The sequence below is a fragment of the Agelaius phoeniceus genome, chromosome Z (genome assembly GCF_051311805.1).
Source record: "Agelaius phoeniceus isolate bAgePho1 chromosome Z, bAgePho1.hap1, whole genome shotgun sequence".
Taxonomy (NCBI): Eukaryota; Metazoa; Chordata; class Aves; order Passeriformes; family Icteridae; genus Agelaius; species Agelaius phoeniceus.
The window spans coordinates 44,862,512-44,884,946 of NC_135303.1; the positions used below are offsets into that span (position 1 = coordinate 44,862,512).

General features: G+C 33.7%; 1 protein-coding gene across 5 annotated transcripts in view; it reads right to left on the reverse strand.

The window, feature by feature from the left end:
• The window catches only part of LOC129133064 (leucine-rich repeat and immunoglobulin-like domain-containing nogo receptor-interacting protein 2), a 484,996-nt gene that overhangs the window by 214,164 nt on the left and 248,397 nt on the right, over positions 1-22,435 (reverse strand). For 3 of the 5 annotated variants that reach the window (XM_077172066.1, XM_077172060.1, XM_077172063.1), the window contains exon 3: positions 21,019-21,098. The exons of the other annotated variants lie outside the window; for them this stretch is intronic. The gene's annotated coding sequence lies outside the window, so the exon portion shown is untranslated. The remainder of the gene's footprint in view (positions 1-21,018; positions 21,099-22,435) is intronic. 5 annotated transcript variants of the gene reach the window in all.

The window sequence follows — 22,435 nt, forward strand, 5'->3', positions numbered from 1 at the left end:
TCAAGTATCTTGGGATGATCTGCCTGCCCCACACCTGCCAGAAAACCTGCATAATGTATCATAATCCAGCTTCAGAACTATCTCTGGAAGGATTACAGGAATTCCATTTGACAGTGATAACACCACACTTAAGATTTGTTTTCCTTTGTCGTCTGGACAAAGGTCATGACAAAAGGTCTTTGTTCATGACAAGTAGTCACCTTTAAGGTTAAAAGCACCAAACCAGCTTGCACTGGCTGCTGTGTGCTTTCTTCATGGAATCAGGCTTCTTTTCAGGCCTCAACCTGCTTGAATGGTAAAGACATCAAGACAGAATATTGGAGCAGAAGATTCCCTGAATCCATGTATTCTTCCAACTTATGTGCAGGTAACAATAGAAGAGTGAATATTTAAGTAGTCAGATAATTGAATTTAAGGAGGAAATTAGGAAAAAGTAAAGGGATTCTGCACATAAAATTTTAAATTTAAATATAATCAGGGTTATGCCATGTGATGCCCTGGTTTCCAGGTATTTCATGCCAGGGAGTTTGCCAGGTTTCCGCTGCTGTTCCACCATTGCTTTATAACATAACTAGGGGAAAGAAAACCAGCATCTCTACAACTTTCCAGCTTGTGTCCCTCCACAGACAGCAGGAAATTCTGAGTGATACTGACTACTGTTACGACAGTAACAGTTATGGGTGGGGTACCAAACATCCTACCTGACATTCATTTACTCCCCTCAGAGAAAATTTATGAACTCCTCATTTGGATTACTGAATTTTCTATGTCTCATTTACTATTAGCTATAAGTCATCTGGATATACTTTTACTGGCATTCATTGCATTGTCAATCAAATTGTAGATTCACAGAATTGTAAATGTTGGAAGAGATCTTTAAGGTCACCCAGTCCAACCATCCACCGGGCACTGCCAGTGTGGCCCCCAAACCACTCAACCACATCACCCAGAGCAAGATCCAGGCCCCTCCAACACCTCCAGGGATGGTGACTCTACTACCTCCCTAGGCAACCTACTTCAGTGCCTGACCTCCCTGATGGTGAAAAATCTTTTTTTTTTTTTAATATAGAAAATGAATATCCTCTGTAAATCTACATTACAAATCCAAAGAAAGCATAGTTCTCTTTCTACCATTCAAAGAAAGCTAAAATTAGTAGCATTAATTTTAAAGATGTTCTAAAATTCAAAAAATGTACCATTTTTATTGGAAATAAAAATGCTCTTTTTCTCTTGTCCCACTAGTAATGAAAATTTTACAGGAGGTAAGATTTACTATTCCTTAATGTAAAGACACATATTATATTAGGACTCTTTTTGTCTGTTGCACATGCTCAATATTTTTTAATAAAAAATCACTTTTGATTCTGATGAATTAAAAAGAGTTAGAGATGCATGTGTATTTCACAGTGGTTTAGAAAGAAACCATTTTCATAAATGTAAGCATTGATTTAATGCTGATAATGACACTGAGTGAAATATAAACACAGAAATAGTAAATATTTTTACGGCAGAACTACATCATCCTATCTTTGGCTAAATCTGATCATTCATGCAGTTGCCTAGAATTTTTTAGAAGTTTGAATGACTTACCAAGAAACCTTTCTGCCAAGGTTCTGCCTTAATATATAAATGTACTATAATGTTACAAATCAATTTTTGTTAACAAAAAAATGTGTTTTATTAAAGTGAAGATTTTCCAATACTTCAAAAACATGTCTAAACCTACCTGTCCTCAGAATAGTGTATTACATGGATGCAATCCTTCTTCAATATTACACTGAACATGAGGGCACTTAAGCATGAGAAACCCTATTTATAAGTATGACTTTTGTTATGGGTGATGGTTTCATGGCTTCATTAATAACCAAATAAACATTTTTTTTTTTTTAATTTAACAGACTTCTGATCCTACAAAGCTTTCTAGTAGTGTCTAAAGCTCTTCAGGGATATCTCAGCCTGTTGCATATTGAAAATTACAGACCAAGTAAAATTAATTATAAAAGCATGAATAATGAATTAATGACCAAAATATGCAGAGGAAATCTGAAGGATATGGACAAGGATTATGGTTAAAATTCTGGTCTCACATGAGTTACTGACAGTTTAGGCTTTGGCTTCCACTGAGGCTCCCCACGGTCATGGTCACAGCACCAAGCCTGACAGAGCTCAAGAAGTGCTTGGACGAGGCTCACGGGCACATGGTGTGACTCCTGGGACTGTCCTGTGCATGGCCAAGAGTTGGACTCTGATGGAGTATATGGGTCTCTCCCAACTCAGGATAGTCCATAATTCTATGCTTTCTGGTTGATGCTTAAATCAAACTACTCATTGCAAGATTTGGGAAGAAAGACTACCCTGAAAGTTAGGAGGAATAGTCTTTGTTACAAAATGACATCCCTTTCATTTTTATTTCAGCTAAAGTTTTGAAGTATGCTAGAATATGCTAGTATCTTCCGATGTCAGAACTCCTTCTACCTTTTATTTTTTTTTCCCTTTGTAATTTTTTCATGCCACTTTTGGAAATTTCTAAGTTAATTGTAAATTTTTCTTCCTTCAGTTCATATTCAGAATTGCATAGCTTTCTTCAATCTAACTGATAAAATCATCTTTCCTTTCCAAGGAGTACTTCCACAAATTGTTCTGAGACTCTGAAATTAGTCTTGCCTATACTAAAACCTGTAAGGCAGCAAGTGCTTTGAAAAGAAGCAAAACAAAAGAAACGTCAAATACTAAAATCCAGTTTTTTGTCCTTTAGACAGACTCTTCAAGATCATATCATATCACATTGTTCACTGTTCCTATTTTTTCACAGTGTTAAATATCACAGGATATAAAGTGGAAAAGAAAACAAAAGAAATAAAAACAAAAGTCAAGTTTTCAGTTATGTTCCATATGCTTCAAGAAGAATCCTTCTACCTACCAAGTTGATTACTAGTTCAAAGAAAGTTTTAAAAATCTGCACTAATTGTTCAAATTTCCATGTTACTATTTTCCACGTTACTAATTGTTCAAATTTCCACGTTACTAAATTCAAAGCTTCAAATTAGTAGCATATTAAAAAATCGACAGATAAATCTAGATTAACTCAATTAACTCCAATTTATCTAATATAACATAATTTTTTTCTAAAATTTTCTGGTATTTCCTTTATTCCTTTTTGACAGTACAGTAGTCTGTTATATCATCATTTAAACTGAGTGAGGTCAAGTCTTAGCTATCTTTCTACTGCTTTTCTGTTTTTTTACATTTTACTTTGGTTTGGTTTTGCAGCAAAAAATGAAGTTATATTGATAGTGAAAGAAATAATGCATATGTGTGCAGGAAAACAGGATTCTACCATTGAATCTAAATTTTTGTCTCTTTGTAATTTTTATCTATCTGCAATGCTTGAAAGCTGTTATTGCTCAATACCTGCGATTAACTGGATTACTGATAGTTGAAGTGCCATGGAATATAGGTAATTAACACTACATATGCATATATATATATATATATATATATATATATATATATATATACATATGAATAGGGATTATATATGTGTGTATATATATACACATATATAGCATTTATATTACATTTATATTAAATATATATCTTCAGATCTAAATACTGATATATTATATTATATTATATTATATTATATTATATTATATTATATTATATTATATTATTACCTGCTATGACATGACAAGAAATTATAATATTATATACCTCGGACAGGCAATTAGTCAAGGTCACAACAGAAATATGAAAGAATATTTCTTCATTGTAAATAAATGATGAAAACTTTATTACATGAACTTTTTCTCAAGATATATATCTTCTTTCAAACCTTGGAAGTCTAATGTTCATGTGCTCTTTTTCTCTTTTCCCACCTGTCAAAGAAACCCAAACCAACTACCCAACCAAAAAAACAACCCAACCCCCAAAAAACAAACATACAAACCCAAAAAAAACCCACCTTGAAGTTTTAGTTAGGTAGCTGATATTTTTCACAGACATAAAATATCACACTGACCTGTTACAACCCAGACTTTCCATAAACTGGCATAGATAATTTGAAAATATGTGCCGGTGTTGACAGACAGCACTTTTCAACATCTCCTTAATGCAACAATTCCAAAGTCATGAACAAAACTGCATGATTTTATCCAACTGTTCTTTTTTTTTTTTTTAATCATTCCATGATTCAGGGAAAAAAAATAGCAGAATTGTCAAACATATCACAGGCAATTTTTCAGATGTGTTTTTGATACAGTGGGAGAGCTCTGAAGTGCAGGAGAACCAGAAGAATACATTCAAAACTGAGCAAAACCCGACAGAATTGCCAAATAACCAGTGTGAAATTCACAGACTTAAGAGATAAAAAAAAAAAAAAACAAGAAAACTTGCGCTATAATTTCCTTCTGCAAAAATGCCTTAAAATTCTTTCAACTTTTTAGCATAGGTTTTACTCATTTTGGTAAGATCCTGATAGAGTTTTTTCTAAAATTCTGGCCTGCTTTGAAGGACCACAAATTCTCTGATTACAGTAATCTCTAAAAATCCACTGATATTATAGTATTTGAAAGAAGAGCTAAAGATTAATACCAATGTTAATAAAACAAAACAAAGCAAAATAAAATAAAATAAAATAAATAAAATAAAATAAAAGTTTCACATAGAAAAATGTAGAATCATAGTATCATTTAGTTTGGAAAGTCCTCCAAGATTATCAAGTCCACCCATTAAGTTACTTTTGCTAGGTCCACCACTAATCTATCTCTCGAAGTGCCAGATGTATGAGTGTTTTACATAAGTCCAGGAATGGTGACTCAGCCACTTCCTGTGTCACTGCTTGGCATCTTCCAGTGCTTGGCAACTTTTGGTGAGAAAATATTTCCTTATCCAATCTAATCCTCCCCTGCTGCAACTTGAAACTATTGCCTCTTATCCTACCTCTTGTTACGTGGGAGAAGAGACTGACCTCCACCTGGCTATATCCTCCTTTTAGGGAATTCTAGGGGGTGACAAGGTGTACCCTGAGCCTCCTCTTCCTCAGGCTAAACAACCCTGTATCCCTCAGCTAATCCTCATAGGCTTTGTGCTCAGTGAGTGTCCAGTGTTCTGGAATTCAATAAACCTTGACAAAAAACACTTTTATCATTAGTTTTTACTCAATTTAAATTAATTTAAACAAGTTGGAACAGTATAACTAATTTTTGTTTCAATCTTATTTTATTTAGGTCTTAGGTCATTTAGGAATAATCATCAAAATTAAGACCTCATGCAGGCATGAGTGCTGTGAATGCTTTGGTTAATCCTAACAAAAAACCTTTACTACAGCAGCATATTGAAAAAAAGCTAATTGAAACAACTATGTCATGCTTGCTACACATATAATGTCACAAAAGCAAAGCTACCTATTAAGAAATGTAAGAAAAAACCCAAGAAGTTCCATTGGGCTGAAGTGCAAAGTAAGTTATGTTCAAAAGTTAAACCTAGCCTCCATGAAGGAATGGAATAAATAGTGGAATAAATAGTGGTTAGAGGGAGTCTTCCTATCTTTCTAGTTTCAATGTCAAGACACAGAATAAGGAGTCCTTCCTTAAATATTTATATGTTGAATTGGATCTATTTGACAGTCATAGCCTTTCATATCACCTGCTTACATGAAATGCTTTTATAAATATATATATATGTATGTTTATAAAACATGCATCTCAAGTGTTGGATTATTTATAGAGTTCTGCCTCAAAATTTAAATTATAAACTAAAGATACGAAGAGACAACAAGGAGAAAATAAATGTGCATGCATGTTTGAATTTCATGAGGTGTCTGTTACCATGTCTGCATTTATCTCCTTGAAGCAATGTTAATATAATGTATTTAAACAGCACATGGCAGTGAAGAACAGTGTTAAATGCTTCTAAAAATGTATGTTGCTAGGTGTCACAGTGTTTCATTTTTCATATGAAAACATACATATAATCAATATACTAACTGAATCCTCACGTGTTTCACAATTGGAGTTCAGAGAGAAGTTCACATGAAAGGAAAATGCCTGAACTAAGAAGACTTCCAGTTAAAGATGCCCTTTATAAAAGGACATTGCAGTCATGGCCCATTGTCATTCAAGGGCTACACTGAGGTAGTGTGATGCCTGCCCTCCACCTGTCCCTCTCTGTGTTTCATATAGAAGAAAAATAAGTGGATTGTCTCACTAGGTAGCTTTAATGGGTCCATCGTCTAAATTATCAGCAAACAAATTTAGTGCTATCATTTTCTCATCAAGAAGATAACAAAAGTGAGGCCAATTATTTTATTTTACCTGATTTACTGTGGCCTAGTTGGGACCTTATTCTCTGTGTCTTGTTGAAGTGATGCCCTATTTTTTTACTGTATTTTTTACTTATTGATAGGTGAGGTTTCCCAATTGGTTTCTTCTGTAAGTCTGATGAAACACAGACTTTTGAACTCATTGGTTAAAAAGAAATCTGCCTTCATCTTCATGCTTTATCTAGACTCCGACAAACCAGCGGCCAGATTGGACATATTTATCATTTTTCTGTCATCTAATGAACTAACCCTCCCTTTGGTCTTTGGATTGCTTACAGGGCTGAGCACTGAACTTGGCTGACTACCCTTTCTTGTATTAACAAGGTCTGTGGCTGCCTGAAGCATCAATGACCATGAAAGAAGTTATAATTTTTCAGACTGACTGATATTAATTAGAAAGCAGTAAGAAGGGAAGACAGGCTAAAAAGATGTAATAGAAGTACAGTCACAACAGAGACAGACAAATGACATGGTCATTACATAAAAATATATTTTTGCACTGTCCTTTTGTTACTATTTCCACACTGATACTTGTCTTGGTTGGTGTTTGCTCATTGTCTTAATTCTTTGCCAGTCTTACCATGTCATCCAAATCCAGCCATCTTCAGGCAGAAAAGCACTGATCTCTTCAATTTTTTTCCCCTCAAATTTAATTAGAATTATTTTTTGTTCTTTACTTAATTTACAAGCATCTTTTTCTCTCAGGGTCTCATTTCTTTGTTCTCTATGTTATTTGAAATTTAATCTCAGACAGGTAACATTATATAAATTCAATTGAATTAAATTAAACTTTTGCTCGATGGTTTGTAGGACCATTCATCCATCTCCAACAATAATTAAATGGAACCATTTGCAAAAAATTTATGCATGAAATAGAAAAGCTGAAATGAAAAGCAATACACCAGTATAAATAATCTACTTAATATATTTGCTCATAAACCACAACCATATCCAATATAAATGTAGGACGGCAGCAAGCCCAAACCTTGACAAAACCAACTTCTATAAAGCCATGTTCTTCTTCATGCAGTGAGTAAGGTTACCTGGCACTGACATAGAATAATGGTGTAAACTGAAAGTCTTTGTTGATGTATCTTTGGAATTAAAAACTAAGGTGTTTGAACTATTCCTCCAAGAAGAAAAGCTGACTAGATCTGCAAAATACTGAACTTACAGTTTTCAGAAGTACTTGAATTCTTTCTGTCCATAAAACTATACTGATCATGTATAATCTCTAGGCCCTAGACTGAAGAAATCAAGAACAAAGCTCATCAAGTGTAAAGGCACTAGGCACTCAGCATGCAAACCCCAAGAGAAAAATAATGGGTTTTTTTTCAGGCTTTTACAGAGCAGAAGGGCAGAAAGTATCTGAAAATATAATATTTCAGAAATTCTTTTAACTGTTAGAATCTGATGATGGCTTGATTTTCATGTGATTTATTTATATTTGTCTATAAATCCAAAATAATTATACTTCATTAGAAATCTTTTTTTGTGGCTCACCAAGCATGCTGCTGTAGCTGAAATAGCTGAACAGTTCTATATATTAACTGTAAATGTCATTTTTATGAACCAACACAGGAACAGGACAATGCTCAGAATAAAGCTTGCTTCAAAATATTGAATACCATATCAGCTTGGAAAAATGAAGAAATCACAGATGTGTTGCTTTGTAGTTATTATTAGAAAAAACTCATCTTAAATTTATGAGATACCCACGAAAGATTTTTTTATGAATCATAAGTGAAAATTTTATTCATATTTAAGAAAATCCAACAAAAAATAAAAGAAGGAAAAAAAGAAGCAAAAAATTATTCTCAGGATTTTGTGGTAATTTTGTTTTTCTGGCAATTTTTTCTTCAGTAAGAAAGAACATTATTAGTGTAGTATTTTAAATAGCAGTCAAAATTATGGTGTTCTCTTTTGTTAAGAAAACGGAGAATTTCAGCACTATATATGTTTTAATGAAATCTTTGAAAATCAATACACATAATAAAATAGTAATAAGTTGCCTATGTGAACATCTATATGAAATTCATATAGATGTTCACTGACAAAATGACACCTCAGAGTATTCATATCTGGAGACAAATACAGGGAGTTCTTCAAAATACTAAGATTCAGACATATAGATGATCTATCTGACTTCAGTGATCATTTGGGCAAATGGATTTTAATGTCTCAGGATAAGGGTACTTGATATCTATCAGAATTTACTGATAAAATACCAAATAAATAATGCCCTTGAACTTTTGCTGAGGAAGAACAAGTAAAAGTCTGACTTTCATAGGAGCTGATCATAACCCAAACAAGGTAATTCTCATGGATTTTTTTCCCCCTTTTCCCCTTTGGATACTTTTGACACTTCCAAGGTGGGTGGAAAAAATCACAATGGGGCAAACTAGCAGGGTACTATAAACAGAGCTGTCTGAAAGAAGAGCTGTGCAGCAGAATGGGACCAGACTGTGCGGGGGTGTCCTGCAATCCACCTTAGCTCTGCGGTGTACCCAGCTAAACACGTCTAATTCAAGCTTGGAAGAAAAGAAAGGGAGGGGAGACTTTAAAAACCAACTTCAACAGCTTTTCAATTAAAAAAAAGCCTTAAAATTAAATAACAGAATTAAAAACCAGATTCTTCTCAAAATAAAGCCTGTTCACCCATATTCTCAATGCTGACGCTGACTAAACAGTGAAGAACCACATTAAAGCATTTTGTCTGGTGAAAAATGCATAGTCCCTGAATAGTCTCTTAAAACGAAGAGAAAAATATATTTACAAATAATTAAAATTTATATATTATATATTATATATTAGTATTATATATTTATTATATATTATATATTATATATTATATATTATATATTATTACTAATATATATATTATATATTATTTATATTATAAATTTATTATAGGCAATCCTAATGACTATGTTAATTTTTTTATTTTTTAAAAAATATGACAAAGAAACAAAGGTAAGTGAAAAATATTTATTCTTTGAAAAATTGAGTATTCTTCAAGGCATTCCATACTTTTCATATGTCCTAATTCCACCTTAATTCCAGGCTTTTCTCTTGTGTTTAGAAAAGGGAACTTGTAAATTTAGAAACATATGTATTGCATCTAATGCTGTCATTGCTCAAGAGTGGCACCTCTAAACTATTCCACCTCAAGATAACTATGCTTGATTTCATGATTGCTCAAATCCATGCACAGTAAATGAACAAACATATGCTACTGGAGTTATAGATTTAGAAGTTCTGAAGAAGAGTTTAAGCCCTTTCAGAACTTGACCCTGCCCTTATTTTCACTACATTTACAGTTACATGTATCATAGACATAAAATAGAAAAAATCTTTTATAAGATGCATTTCAAGAATAATATTTGCAGTTTAAATGCCGCTGCCTAGCTGTCTCCAGCAATTACTGAAGTGGCACTGCAGTCTTTTATTATAAAGGAATGCAGCAGATACAGCCTTGATAACACAGGAGGATTCACCCAGAACAAACTATCCACAGAGGAGAAGAGAAAGTGTAAATGAGAAGAGATCTTAAGGCCCTGAGGTTTATTATTAACATTAGTAGCAGCAAAGGAAAGTCAGGGTTTTAGACAAGATTTTTTAACTTAGAGATCTAATTTTAGATGTTGGGATTCTCATGAGTGGCCCTGTTTGAAAAGTTAATTGCTATCCTCCATAACATCTGAAAAATAAGCTGTTGAGAATGCCAAAGGAGACCTAGACCTGTAATTAATAACAAATGCCATTCTCTGTAGTGTCTCACTTCAAATCTTACATGGCAATGACAAAATATTTCTACATTTTATTGTGATTCTGTGAAAAAATTCTTTGAAGCACACTAAGAATGTGAAATTTGCACTTAAAAGGCAGTAAAGAGCTTTGTCAAAATATTCTTCCTGCTTTGCAATAAATTTCCACAAACGTGGCAGACACTCTGCCTGGACTTCACAATTGGTTTTGTGTAAGCTGGGATGTTAAAGGCCATAATACTTCCTGAACTTTCAGAAGAAGATATAGTCTTGAGAGTTTATAGATATTTCCTGCATAAAAATAAAAACAAGGACATCTAACTTCTGCCTTCTAATGTAAGATGATGTTATAAATAATGCTAATCAGAAAATGACCCCTGAAATGCCTTTGTGGTTAAAAGGAATACTTTAAAATATTTTTGTCAAAATATTCCATTTTTCTTTCGCGGGAAAGAAGAAAAAAGCTGTCGTATCCTCTACCTGACTTAATTTTTCCTGTGTCAGATTGCCTTCTGCCAATCTCTAATAATTTTATTCAGTTCTAGAATACTGACTAAGACAAACATCATGATGGTTCATCCTAGATGCATAACAGAGCCTCTATACTTCCTGAAGGAATAACAGAAGCAGAAAGTTTCCAAATAAATGTTTCTTAAAGTTTCGTAGTTCCAAAAAATTGGTGGTTTGAGGGTTTTTTGTTGTTTGATTATTGTTAACTTTTTTTTCATTTTTTTCTCTTGTGTTCTGATTAACAATAAGACAATTTACCTCTTCTACAGCTTATACCAAAAACCATCTTGATCATGGATAGCCCAATATTTGCAGAATAATAAAACAAAATTTATGTCCCTTAAATGTGCCATTATGGAAATTTGCACAATTTCATTGCTTGAGTATGTAAATGGAGCAACAATCTGTGGAGCTCTTACACTCCACAATAAACAATATGACTTCAATTTAAGGAAGGGGCATGCTGAGGTGTATGACAATTGAGATAAGTATTTGCCAAACTCAAATGTCCTCCTAAACAAACTAAACAATCAAACCCACTCATTTCCTTGTTAAGCCTTTTAAATATAGCAAGCTGTATTTTCTTGAGAAATTCGTGGAAGTTAAACAAAAATACAGAGGGATTAGTATCCTGCCAGGCTTATGAAATCAAACACCTTGCCCTTTAACATCTAGAATTTCAATTAACACACCATTCATAAAATGGTAGCACATATAAAATTTCCTTAAATCTGAAACCAAAAAAGGCTTTGTCAAAAGACTCACTGACTTATTTCTTATTTCCAAATTTTCTTCTTTCTAGAAGACTGAGTATTACAGAAGGTTTTCACTACTTACATATCACTCAGTCCAAGTGTTAATCACTATTAGTATTTTAACTCAGTCACAGTCTAGGGTTCAGGGGAACCACAGTCCAGGGGAATTAAAATTCAACACACAAGCACAAAATAGAACACAGAAAATATTAATGTTCAGATAACATAGAGCTTCTTCAAATTTCAACATTGAATGAGCATAACAGCAGTGCAATAAGAAGAAAAAAACCACCCCAAAACACTAAACTAGTTAAGCTACTGACTTTTTGCAGTTAAATGTTGGTGCTTTAGCCTGCCAACATCCAGAGAAGGATTTAATTTTTGATTCTGTAGCAAAATTTAATATGCGAAACTCCTTCCAAGTTTTACAGTCATATAAATACATAATTTTTAACAGAAATAAAACACATTCAGTAGAGTATAGAGATAAGATACAATGCTACACTTATATCTGCTCAGAACTTGAGAATATGTTGATCAAAATTTTAGACCCAACCATATTGCCTTACTGGCAGTACATTGGAGGTGGCAATGCAAACCCTCATAAAAAGCAAGACATAAAATCTTCAAAAAGTCTTGCTAGTATGTAATTCAAAGGAGGAAAAAGAAAGCTGAAAGGAACAACCCTCCCTGGGACTGCTATTTTTTTTTTTCTATTCTTTTTCTCTACAGTGACTTAATGAATTCTAATGAAATTACGTGCTGGTGAAAAAGTCTTGAAGGATTTCACCCATTTACTTCAGATACAATTCTAACTTTGGATTTGAAATTCATAGTAATGCATAATGAGAAGAACCCCCCCTTGTTTTGTTTGATATTTTTCTCACAATCAACTGGGAGAGAGGAAATGGACTCTGATCAGCTTCCTAAAGGCACATCACCACCCCAGAGAGCAGCTGGTCCTTTACAAAAGCAAAAATGCATGCATCCATGAATGTAGGTATGCTTACATATCCTTTAGACATCTGCAGTTTCATGAGAATTGATGTATTATTTTCAATGAATATTCTGATTTTATTAATTTTATTTGCTTCCTCTCCTTTTTCTAGAAAAGTTTACTGCTGGAAAATTCTTCTGTATCTTGGTAGGCTATAGATAAATTTTTAATTTGACAACAGCTGCATAATCTTAAAAGGATGAATTTACATATTGAAACAAACTAGAAGAAATAGAAGGAATATATTCAGTGGCTTTCACATCCCTGAAAATGGCTGTTGTACATCTTACTATCCATATTTATTGCCTCTTGTGACACATTAGCCATAATTATTACACATTACCAGCCTATTCCTGTATTAATCAAATTTATTCTTTTACTTTAGGTGAGGACGATTTGTAATTTTGATTATGATGTGCTCCATTAGAAAGGAAAGAGCTTCTAGTAAGAGAGTGCACTAGATTTATTTAAAATTAAAATGAATATAAAAATGCAAGTTGGAGTGTTCTGGGATGTCCCTTAAGCATGAAAAGAAACAGCAAGAATAATGCTCAATTTTGTCAATATACATTGACAGAGGTAGAGAGAGAAGATTAGGGGATGAGAAAAAGTGAAATGAGGAAAAAAGAAGAACTAACAATCTGAAACCTTAATACAGTTAGTTGAAAACATTTAAAAATGGCACAGAAATGGGACACCTCTCCTATGAATAAAGGCTGAGAGAGTTGAAGTTGTTTAGCCAGTAGAAGACTCCCGGCTAACATTTAGGCACTGGCCTTTCAGAACTTAAAGGGGGCTTGTAAGAAAAATGGGACAAACCTTTTAGCACGACCTCTTGTGACAGGATAAAGGATAATGGTTCTAAATGAATTGTTGAATGATTCTCTAAGAGACTTCAGGTGGTGAAATTTACTGGAAACAGTCCTTACATGTACCTGCATCTTCTAAGACAGCCCTTGTAGAGGACAGAGCTTATTTAAAGATGGAGTGTCCAGTGATTTAAGTCCTTTGCCCTAACAGGTGAGGGGGTACCTGAGTGTGTATTCCCTTTTCCTTCATGCGGGATTGTCTTGGGCACAGAGATAAATGGGCTCCTCACCTTCATAAGTTCTCTCCCCTCACTGTTCTCTCTTGTTTCCATTTAGGCAGTAGCTCTCTAATTCAATGGCTTTCATGCTGGCTATTCCATATGTCTTGCCAATGTCTCTTTTTTTTTTTCCTCAACCCTTGCAGTAAAATGGCATGGAGCCAATTCAGTAAAAGAACAAAGCACTATGGACTTTTTTTAGAAAAGTGGGCAAAGGCCAGGAGAAATATATTTGTGCTACTAAAAGCATTTCCAGAGATGTTAGAACATTTTTTTCTGTTATACATCATAATAGAAAAAAAAATTCTTGCTACTTCTTACAGCTCATAAAACAAACAAAAAAAAAAGAATCTCACAGAAGTTCCTCATTAAGCCAATACTGGATTTAACATTTGAGACAGCTTCATCCAAGCCACCTGTCTGCTCTGTCCTGCTGCATGCATTGCTATTTTTTTCCATTTTCTTCTTTTATTACATTTAGATTGGGCAAAACACATCTTATCCAATTTTTCATGCAATATTATGGGAAGACATTGGTTTGTAAAGTAACTTTGGCCATTAATCGTGTCATAAAGATTGTAATATATTAATTTTCTCTCTACTAATATATTATAAGGTGAGAAGTGCTTTATGGCCCTTCCACAAAGAATAAATCAGTTCTAGCTCAAAGTCATAAAGTAGCAAATTGAAAAGTTACTTTAATTAAAATGTTTTAACATATAGGACTACCGAATAACCTTAACTTACTGATAAATTAAGCACATTAAATTATGAAGTGAAAACCCACTCTTGTCACCAACTGCCTTCAATATCACCATCTTGCCATCTCGAGAGCAAATTTATGCATCAGTGCTGAAAAATAAAACCTTTTCTGACAGTTAAAATTTAAAAAAAACAACATTGTGTGTAAGTTTGGTACTATAGCTTCATTTTCCTTTTTACCCCTTCTACATTTTATTTTATTTTGCTGTAGGAATGGTTGCTAAAGGTGTAAATTCTGATTAATAACATAACACAACTAAGCATTTTTTTTGATGGTTAAGCATTTCTCAACTGTCTAGGTAAGGTTCAACAAAGCAAATTTCAAAAAGTATATTTAAATATTACAAAGAGGATCATATTTAGCAGTTTTGTGCAGTGTCCTTCGATTTCTTCTAGATAGAGAGAAGTTTATTGTGAAAATTGTTGTAGCATATATTCATGAACTGATCAGCTTACTCTTCCAGAAGAACATAAAATAGTCCTTAAACTCAGTTCATTGACCATGTGAGTCAAATATTTGAGTTCTCAAATATAAAAATGCTTTTCGATATTAAGGTCTCTCAAGACTTTTTTCTGACAAATGATTTCTTCTAATATGAGTGAGGCATGTTCCACAATTAAATAAAATCTATATGGGCTGGCATTCTCTTAAATTTTTATTTACTATTAGTATTTGAAAGTTAATAAAGTGTAAAGAAATTATGGATGAGTGTTTTTAGTACTAATAATTGCAAAGTAAAAATTAAACAATAATAAGCCAGAACTCACAGAAGAACTACATTTATGCTCGTGTAAATCCAAACATAAGATTGTGGAACCTAACTCACTGCTGCATAGGTCAGGGGATGCTTTCTTTACCAGCATTGGATAGTTAGCTTTCAAAGTGGATCTGACACCATTCCATTCCTATTATAAAGCATACTTTTTAACAGAAGTATCAGAAAAGAGCAAAAAGATTATGCAATTTTGCATCATAGAATGTTTTCTGCTTTTTTAAAAAGTAAAGAGCATAGTTAAAGATGGTATACTCTGTTCCCTTAATGAGACTTTTTTTTCTGTTTTCATCACAGGTAAATGCTCATCAAAAATTAATAAAAGGGTTATAAATTCTACTTCAAACCAGCTGAGGACTGGATGTCCTTCAGGAACACAGTGAAACATATGTATAATCTAATGTTTAAAACCAACCCTGCAAAATACATAGAAATTCTTAAAAGCAAAAAAACAGTTTCCTCAAATCTGACTTGTTTTCACAGAGCTTCAATTAGGCTGTTATTAGGAGAAAGAGTTCAACAAGAAGGGTTTAGAAAATTTACTAACCTCTTAGGCGTACAAAATGAATGGTAAAATTGTATAAGAACAATGCATGAACAAGCTAAGGGAGGTTTAGCAAGCAAATATGATCCCTGTATTTCTAAACTGTTAATACTTGACATTACCTCCTTCACTGTTCCATGGTCTGATGAAAGTCCAGCAGAACCAGCAAAAAAAATCACAAAATCTTCCTCCAGATTATTTATTCTCCAAATTACAGAATATTCTGAGTTGGAAGGGACCCAGAAGGATCATCAAGTCCAACTCAAAAAAGGGGCATCTCCTGAATGAAGAGGTTAAGTAACTTGGGTTATACTTACTAATTGCATGATATCCCAAAACTAAAGAAAATATTATGAAGGGAAGAAAATCATACATTTCTTATGACATCAGGGAAAGGACTGATGATATTCCTTGTTTTGGAAACTTACAGCTTCATTATAAATTGGACAGTGGTCATAGTTCTGGGTGTATTTTAAAGAAAGGGGAATGGAAAATGTTGTTAAGTAAGCAGAATTTTTCATTTATTTGCTTCTAAAATGTTCCAATTTATGATGTTTGTGATAAGACATAATGCACAGAAAAATGTAAGTGACCTGGAAGACATAACCACATACTGAAAATACACCACACACTGTTTAACTTCAGATTTTCTCTCTCCCATTCTCACTACCTTTGTAATATTTTATCAGGCTAGCCTTCATTCTCTTTCCAGCTGTATTGTTTTACTTTTGCTACAACTCCTGTCCTACTTTCTGAGCTGATCTCTCCCTGTCATTTATGACCCTTCCACCCCTCCACATCTACTCTTTGCAAAGCGTGTAAAAAACAGATTTTCATACCTCTATTAAATTAGCAGATCAAAGAGCAACCTTTCCACAATGATTTCATAACACTTTCACTGTCACAGATGTCTCCTAGACAGGAAGAGCAAGCCAATATGAACAAAAAACCCCCTGAAATAATAAAGAAGAAATAGGGGATTCCTTTTCTCTATTCTTAATACATCTGAAAATGCAAGAAAAGCCCTAGAAAATTTCATTAAAACAAGAGAACAGGGAATTGCTAGCCCAGAGTGGCTTAGTTTATTTGATTAAATTGAATCTGATAACATATACTAACTGAGAAACTGGACATGCCCAGAAGTATCTTCTACAATTTATATGAAGAAACATAACAACCTAAGAGAAGCATCTTGTGGCTTCTGTATTGAAATAACACAGTGACATGAGCATGGCATGCACCTTTATTCCAGAGCTTGATCAAACACTCAGTTTACCAATACAGGAATAGAATAAGATCTTGAATATGAACATAGGTGTGGGATTCTAAACCTGTGAAACTGATTTTGAAGAAATATAGGATGCAGACATGATAGCTCTTGAAACATTTACTCCAGGCATATTTATACTCTGTCTCAGTGATGGCAGGGTACAATTCTGTATTACTCAGAAGAACCACTGTAACATTTGGTTCTGGGAAAACTCTCTACACTAAACGGAATCTTTTCCAAGCTGGAACAATACAAGGGAGCCAAGACATAAATAACACATTGTCTCAGGGCAGCACTTTGGTTCTTTCCCTGTATAAAAGCTATTTATGAAACTGTTCCCATACCTGTGGAAAGACTTCACTACTACTATCTTCCCAGACTAAGAGTGTGGAAATTTAACAGACAAGGTTTCATCTTGATGATACTGCTTGCTACAGTAACATCATGTAACTTTTTATATATATCAAAGACCATAATTATATTAAAATGAAATATTCTAATTTTCTAATTTTCTAATATTATAATTCTAATATTATAATACTATAATTCTAATATTCTAATTTCTCTTAAAAGTGTTTAATATTGCATTATCTTTGAAATATTGCTCACAAAACTGATAGTAATTATGCTTAAAAACACATAGACACCAAAAAAAGTTAAGGACTATAAATCATTGTTAAAGCTCCAAATGAATTCCGTATTAAATGAAGATATTTTAGAAATGCCAAAGAAGATCAAGGTAGGGAAAATGTTAACAGTTATCAATATAGGCTGTCACTCACTGGAAAGAGTAACAGGAATTAGATGGCATTTTGAAGTAGTTAAAAATAAAGTCTTAAATAGTCAACAGTAGTACTTTTAACCTGTTCCATGAATTATGGCAATGCTGCTTTTAAGATTAGTGCTTTTTCAGTAATCACTTTTGGGGTGTGGGATACTTTTTCAGTCAAATTACTCTGTTTTCCTTAAACAGTATTTGTCCAAATTTATCTCTGATGCAATTCCTTTGACTTCTAGCAAACTATACCTTGACCATTGCTCCTATGACACTAAGACAGCACTCTACTCTTCTGCACTTAAAAAATGAAGAAATTACATTCATAAAGCCTTTCTTGGTTTTCTTTAGGTAAAACAACATACAAGTACATCTGTACACTAAAATAACCATAATAGTAACATTTAAAGTTACATGTCCGTTACTATAAGCTGCTTTTGGAAAAGATGACAGCAAGAAGTAAACCAAAACAAAGAGGGAATCTCAGAAGTCTGCAGTTGAGTTTTTACCTCAACCTCAGATTTCCCAAAGGAAGGTGAATTACCAGATTTTCAAATTTCTATATACAAAATTTGGTTAGAGTTTCCAGTAGTTTACCAATTTCTCCTATTTTAAAAGCAACGGTATGCAAAACCTTTGTACCTAAGAGCATGAGATCTTCTCAAAGCTGAGCTACTTTTCCTCACAGTTTAAGTCACTTGGCAATTTCTTTAAGCAGAACATACTGACATTTCATGCCAGTTTCATTTATATTTCATAACTAATTCCATGAGGTGGTTAGTGAATTTAAGAAAAAATGCTGATAAGACTTTCCTACTCCTTCCTGGGAATAACTTTAACCATAGAATCAGAAATCTATAAATCTACAGAATGATTTTGAAAGGAAGCACACTTTGGAGTCATCTAGTCCCACTCACGTCTTAAAACAGGACTATGTAAATCAAAATGCTGAGGATCATGCCCAATTTATTCTTCAAGGACAGATATCTCATAATTGCTCTAGGAAATTTTCTTCAGTATCTAATCCCCCTCGTGGAGAAAAAACCAGCCAAGTAGCAACTAACAAACAAGCCAACCAACTAACCAACTAACATAAAATCTTCTTATACCTAATGGGAATCAAAGCAAGCTACAATTTTGAAAATAATTCTCAAAGGTGCATGCATCCCTGACATACTTAAAGTGGGGCTTGCTGGTAGGTTTACACAAAATTATGTGTTCTGCATAATGGATTTACAAGCTTTTCCACAAAGACATCCTATAGATGTATTTTCACTTTCTGGATGGCAAGAATTTTCAAGGAGGACTGAACAGCTGCCAATTTAAACACATTAAAACACATTTTAAACACATTGGAGAAACAATGCATTTTTGTGCTACCTGAAACATAAGTGAGAGGTGGTGATGTTAAAGCATGAAAGTCCCAAGTGTCCTGGGGCAAATTTAACCTCTGGAAAGCACTCCTGTTTGTCAATACCTTCTCATATCATGTGCAGGATGTCAGGAGGGGGCTGGGTCCGTTTCCAGTTTGGCCAGAGTGTGCAGGTTTTGCAGTCAGGTGGCGCTGGGCTCCACGTTGTGAGCAATGGCTGTGAATGATTTTCCTGTCTTGTACACTCTGTTATCGGTATTAGCAGTGTTATTTTGCTCTTCTTATTTCATTACTGTTTCTAGTTAATTGTTCTTATCTCAATACAGGATCTTTACATTTTAGTGCCACCCCTTCTCCTCTCCATCCTGCCATAGCCAGGAGGGAAGGAGTGAGCAAGCAGGGTGTGATCTTGGGTGTTTTAGTGGGAAAATTAAAATTGGAAACACCACTCCTAAACCAGGACAGAGGGGTTTCTTGCTTTGTCATTATTATGTATTATGCTGTAAAAGTTAGTCCAGAGGTAAACTACTACTGATTAATTGTCAGTACTGGTAATAAAACAGAGAAATCATTGTATTTCCTTTAAACAAAGGATATCGATCATCAGAGATAGATGGATAGATAGAGAGATAGATAGATAGATAGATACATATACACATAAACATATATACAAACATAAATTACTGCACTTACACATATATATGAAATTAAATATCATAAAAGACCAGTCTTGACAGAAGGCTGCAACTCCTTATCAGGTATTTTTTTGATGATAAATTTAATGCATTTATAAATCTGTTTTTATACTATGTTAGACACATGATACCACAGTTTTTCAGTATTTTCAAATTATAAACTTGAGTTTATTATTCTTTTAAGTGCTGTAATTATTTCTGAATTTCTAAAACTGTCTTTCCATTTCCCAGCACTTCACAGCACACCATTAGCCAAAGGCTGTGTGTGTTTGTAAAGGAAACAGAAGGGTTTATTCCAGTCACTTGACTGGGGAGTTAGACACTATTATCCCTAAACATTTAAAATTACTTGTCCTCCCAAAAGAGATAGCACTACTTTAATTGCACTTTCTTCAGGGAAGAAAAAAAATCCAAAGAAAGATTTTTTATAAAAGGAAAACTCACCTGAAGCAAATATTTGTATGATTAAGGCTGGAATAAATACCTGCTTTAAAATTACAATTTGAAAGCCTAGAAGAGTTGTGGAGTTTTGCCCTTTTTTGTTTTATTTTAATTAGTTGTCTTGTTTTTTAGCCGGAGCAGAGTTAATTTTTTCAGTAGCCATGAGGGAGCAGAGCCTGGGGATGTGTGGGCATGACTAGGTTATTATTCTAAACCACCTAAGGTCATGCTTAGTGGCAAGAGTAAGGGGTTCTTGCCTCTGAGAAGAAAGTGGGCATAGCCTGTGGTCAGCAAAAAAAGCATGGAAGCACAGAGGGTCTGTCTGCAATTGTTTCTTGTTGTCCCAGGCTTTTGAGCATTTTTCCATGTAAAACACCCTCTTTTGCACACCTTTGGTTTTTCACATTTTTGTAATTGCTGTCCATTTTTCTTATCTCATTGCTGTTTCCAGTACATTGCTTTTATCTCAACACATAATCTTTGCCTTTTGTCTCCCATAGGAATGATAGGTTGAGGAGTGACTGGTGATTTGGAGTGCTATTCCTAAACCATGACATTAATAAAATAAATAAACCAGAAAAATAAGATTTTACACACAGATCCTTCATTTCATAGTTTTTCTCAAATTGCAAAATATAGACCTGACAAGGCTGGGAAAAATATAGGAGCATTGTATACACACTTAATGGATAAAAAAATAATTTTATGTGCTAACTACTCTGCCTGGAACTGAAACTACTTGGATCCATGACAAAATTGCATGTCAAAGAGCTAATAACGTGCTGAGCACTTTTTTTTTTTAAACATAAATCAAAATTTAAGACATTAAGACAGAAATATTACATCAAGAATAAAACCAACAGTAACTGTGATCTTGCTACAAACATAAATGAGAACATCAGTGGGAAAACCATCATCAATACAACAATAACAAAAAGATAAACTTACCAGGTTGACACTGCTCATTTTTCACAATTGTGGTGAAAGTCTGCCACTACTTCCCTCCTTCAGACTATCTTAATATCAACCTGATAAGAATATAAATAACAAAAAACTCAACTCCCAACAAATAAAATGCATAAAATAAAATAATATTTTAGACAAAATAACTTGAGTTAGTGAAATCCTTGACTAGATCAGTGAGATGGATGATCTTTTTCCTTTCACTGTTTTTATATTTCAAGTGGGAGTACCTAGCACATCTTTGACATTAAACACTCATAAAAAAGAAAAACACATCTGTGAAAACTGTTAAAGTTGCATATGAAGTTGTAGTCATACATGGCAGGAGATAAAACTTGTTGCACATTGAAATCTAGGACTAGAAGTAGTCTTTTATGTCTCATTTTTTTCAAAGTGTACTTAATGCTATTGCAGGTTTATATTACTTAAGGAAGAGCTTACAAAGCACTAAAACACAGTCATTGATTAAAAAAAAAATCATAGCTTTAAAGGAAAACATCACTGGGGAGCTGAAATCTACAGTGTGGTGGCTCTTCAATTAAAATCCTCCTTCTGGTTATATAACAGTTGTAGTATCATTCTTAAAAGTGATAGTCCAGATTTTTTTTTTTTTGTTCATGAAATCAAATAGTCTTCCATATTTCTACCTGGCACAGGGTTTGACTTGAAAATATTGACTTATTTTTAAGAAATTTTTTTTTAATTAAGGTGGCGTTTTGAATTCAGGACTTTAAACAACTTCTACCATTTTGGTTTTGAGAAGCACTTGGCAGTACAAGATATCACCAAAAACTAGTACCAAACTGACAAGTCATTTAAGAAGATCTCAGTTGATATGTTGTTATTTTTTTCCTGAAATAATCACCCATTGGTTTATCATACTGACTAGACAGGGTTAGATTAGTTAGGCTTATTTTAATTTTGAGGTGCCAGAGAAGTCAGAGAGGAAGGCTTCTTTGCTTAGCAAATGTCTTCTTGCTTAATCTAATTTTTCTCCAGGTGCACTTTTAGGTATGCTCTTCTAAATCACAGCTTTGTAGAAAAAAGAGAGAGCCTTGACTTAGCTATCACAATTATGCTTCCAAAGCTTATTTCTATAACTAACACAAAATCTATCTCTCCACTTTCTGTTGTTAAGATCTCAGTCACAATAGCTCTTTGTATTAGAGTAGTCTCTGCTTCTTAAATTCCATTGCCTTGCAGCTTTTACAGCCACAATATTGTGATTCATGTTGAGAACTGGACCTAACTTACCAGGCTTTTTGAATTTTTCTATGAAGAAACACAAAGCCACAGACCAATTGTCTGGAAAGGACCTCTGGAAGTCTCCTGATCAATATCCCAATTCATATACTGGATCAGGACTGAATTCAGAACAAAGAGTCGTAAACATAAGTATTGA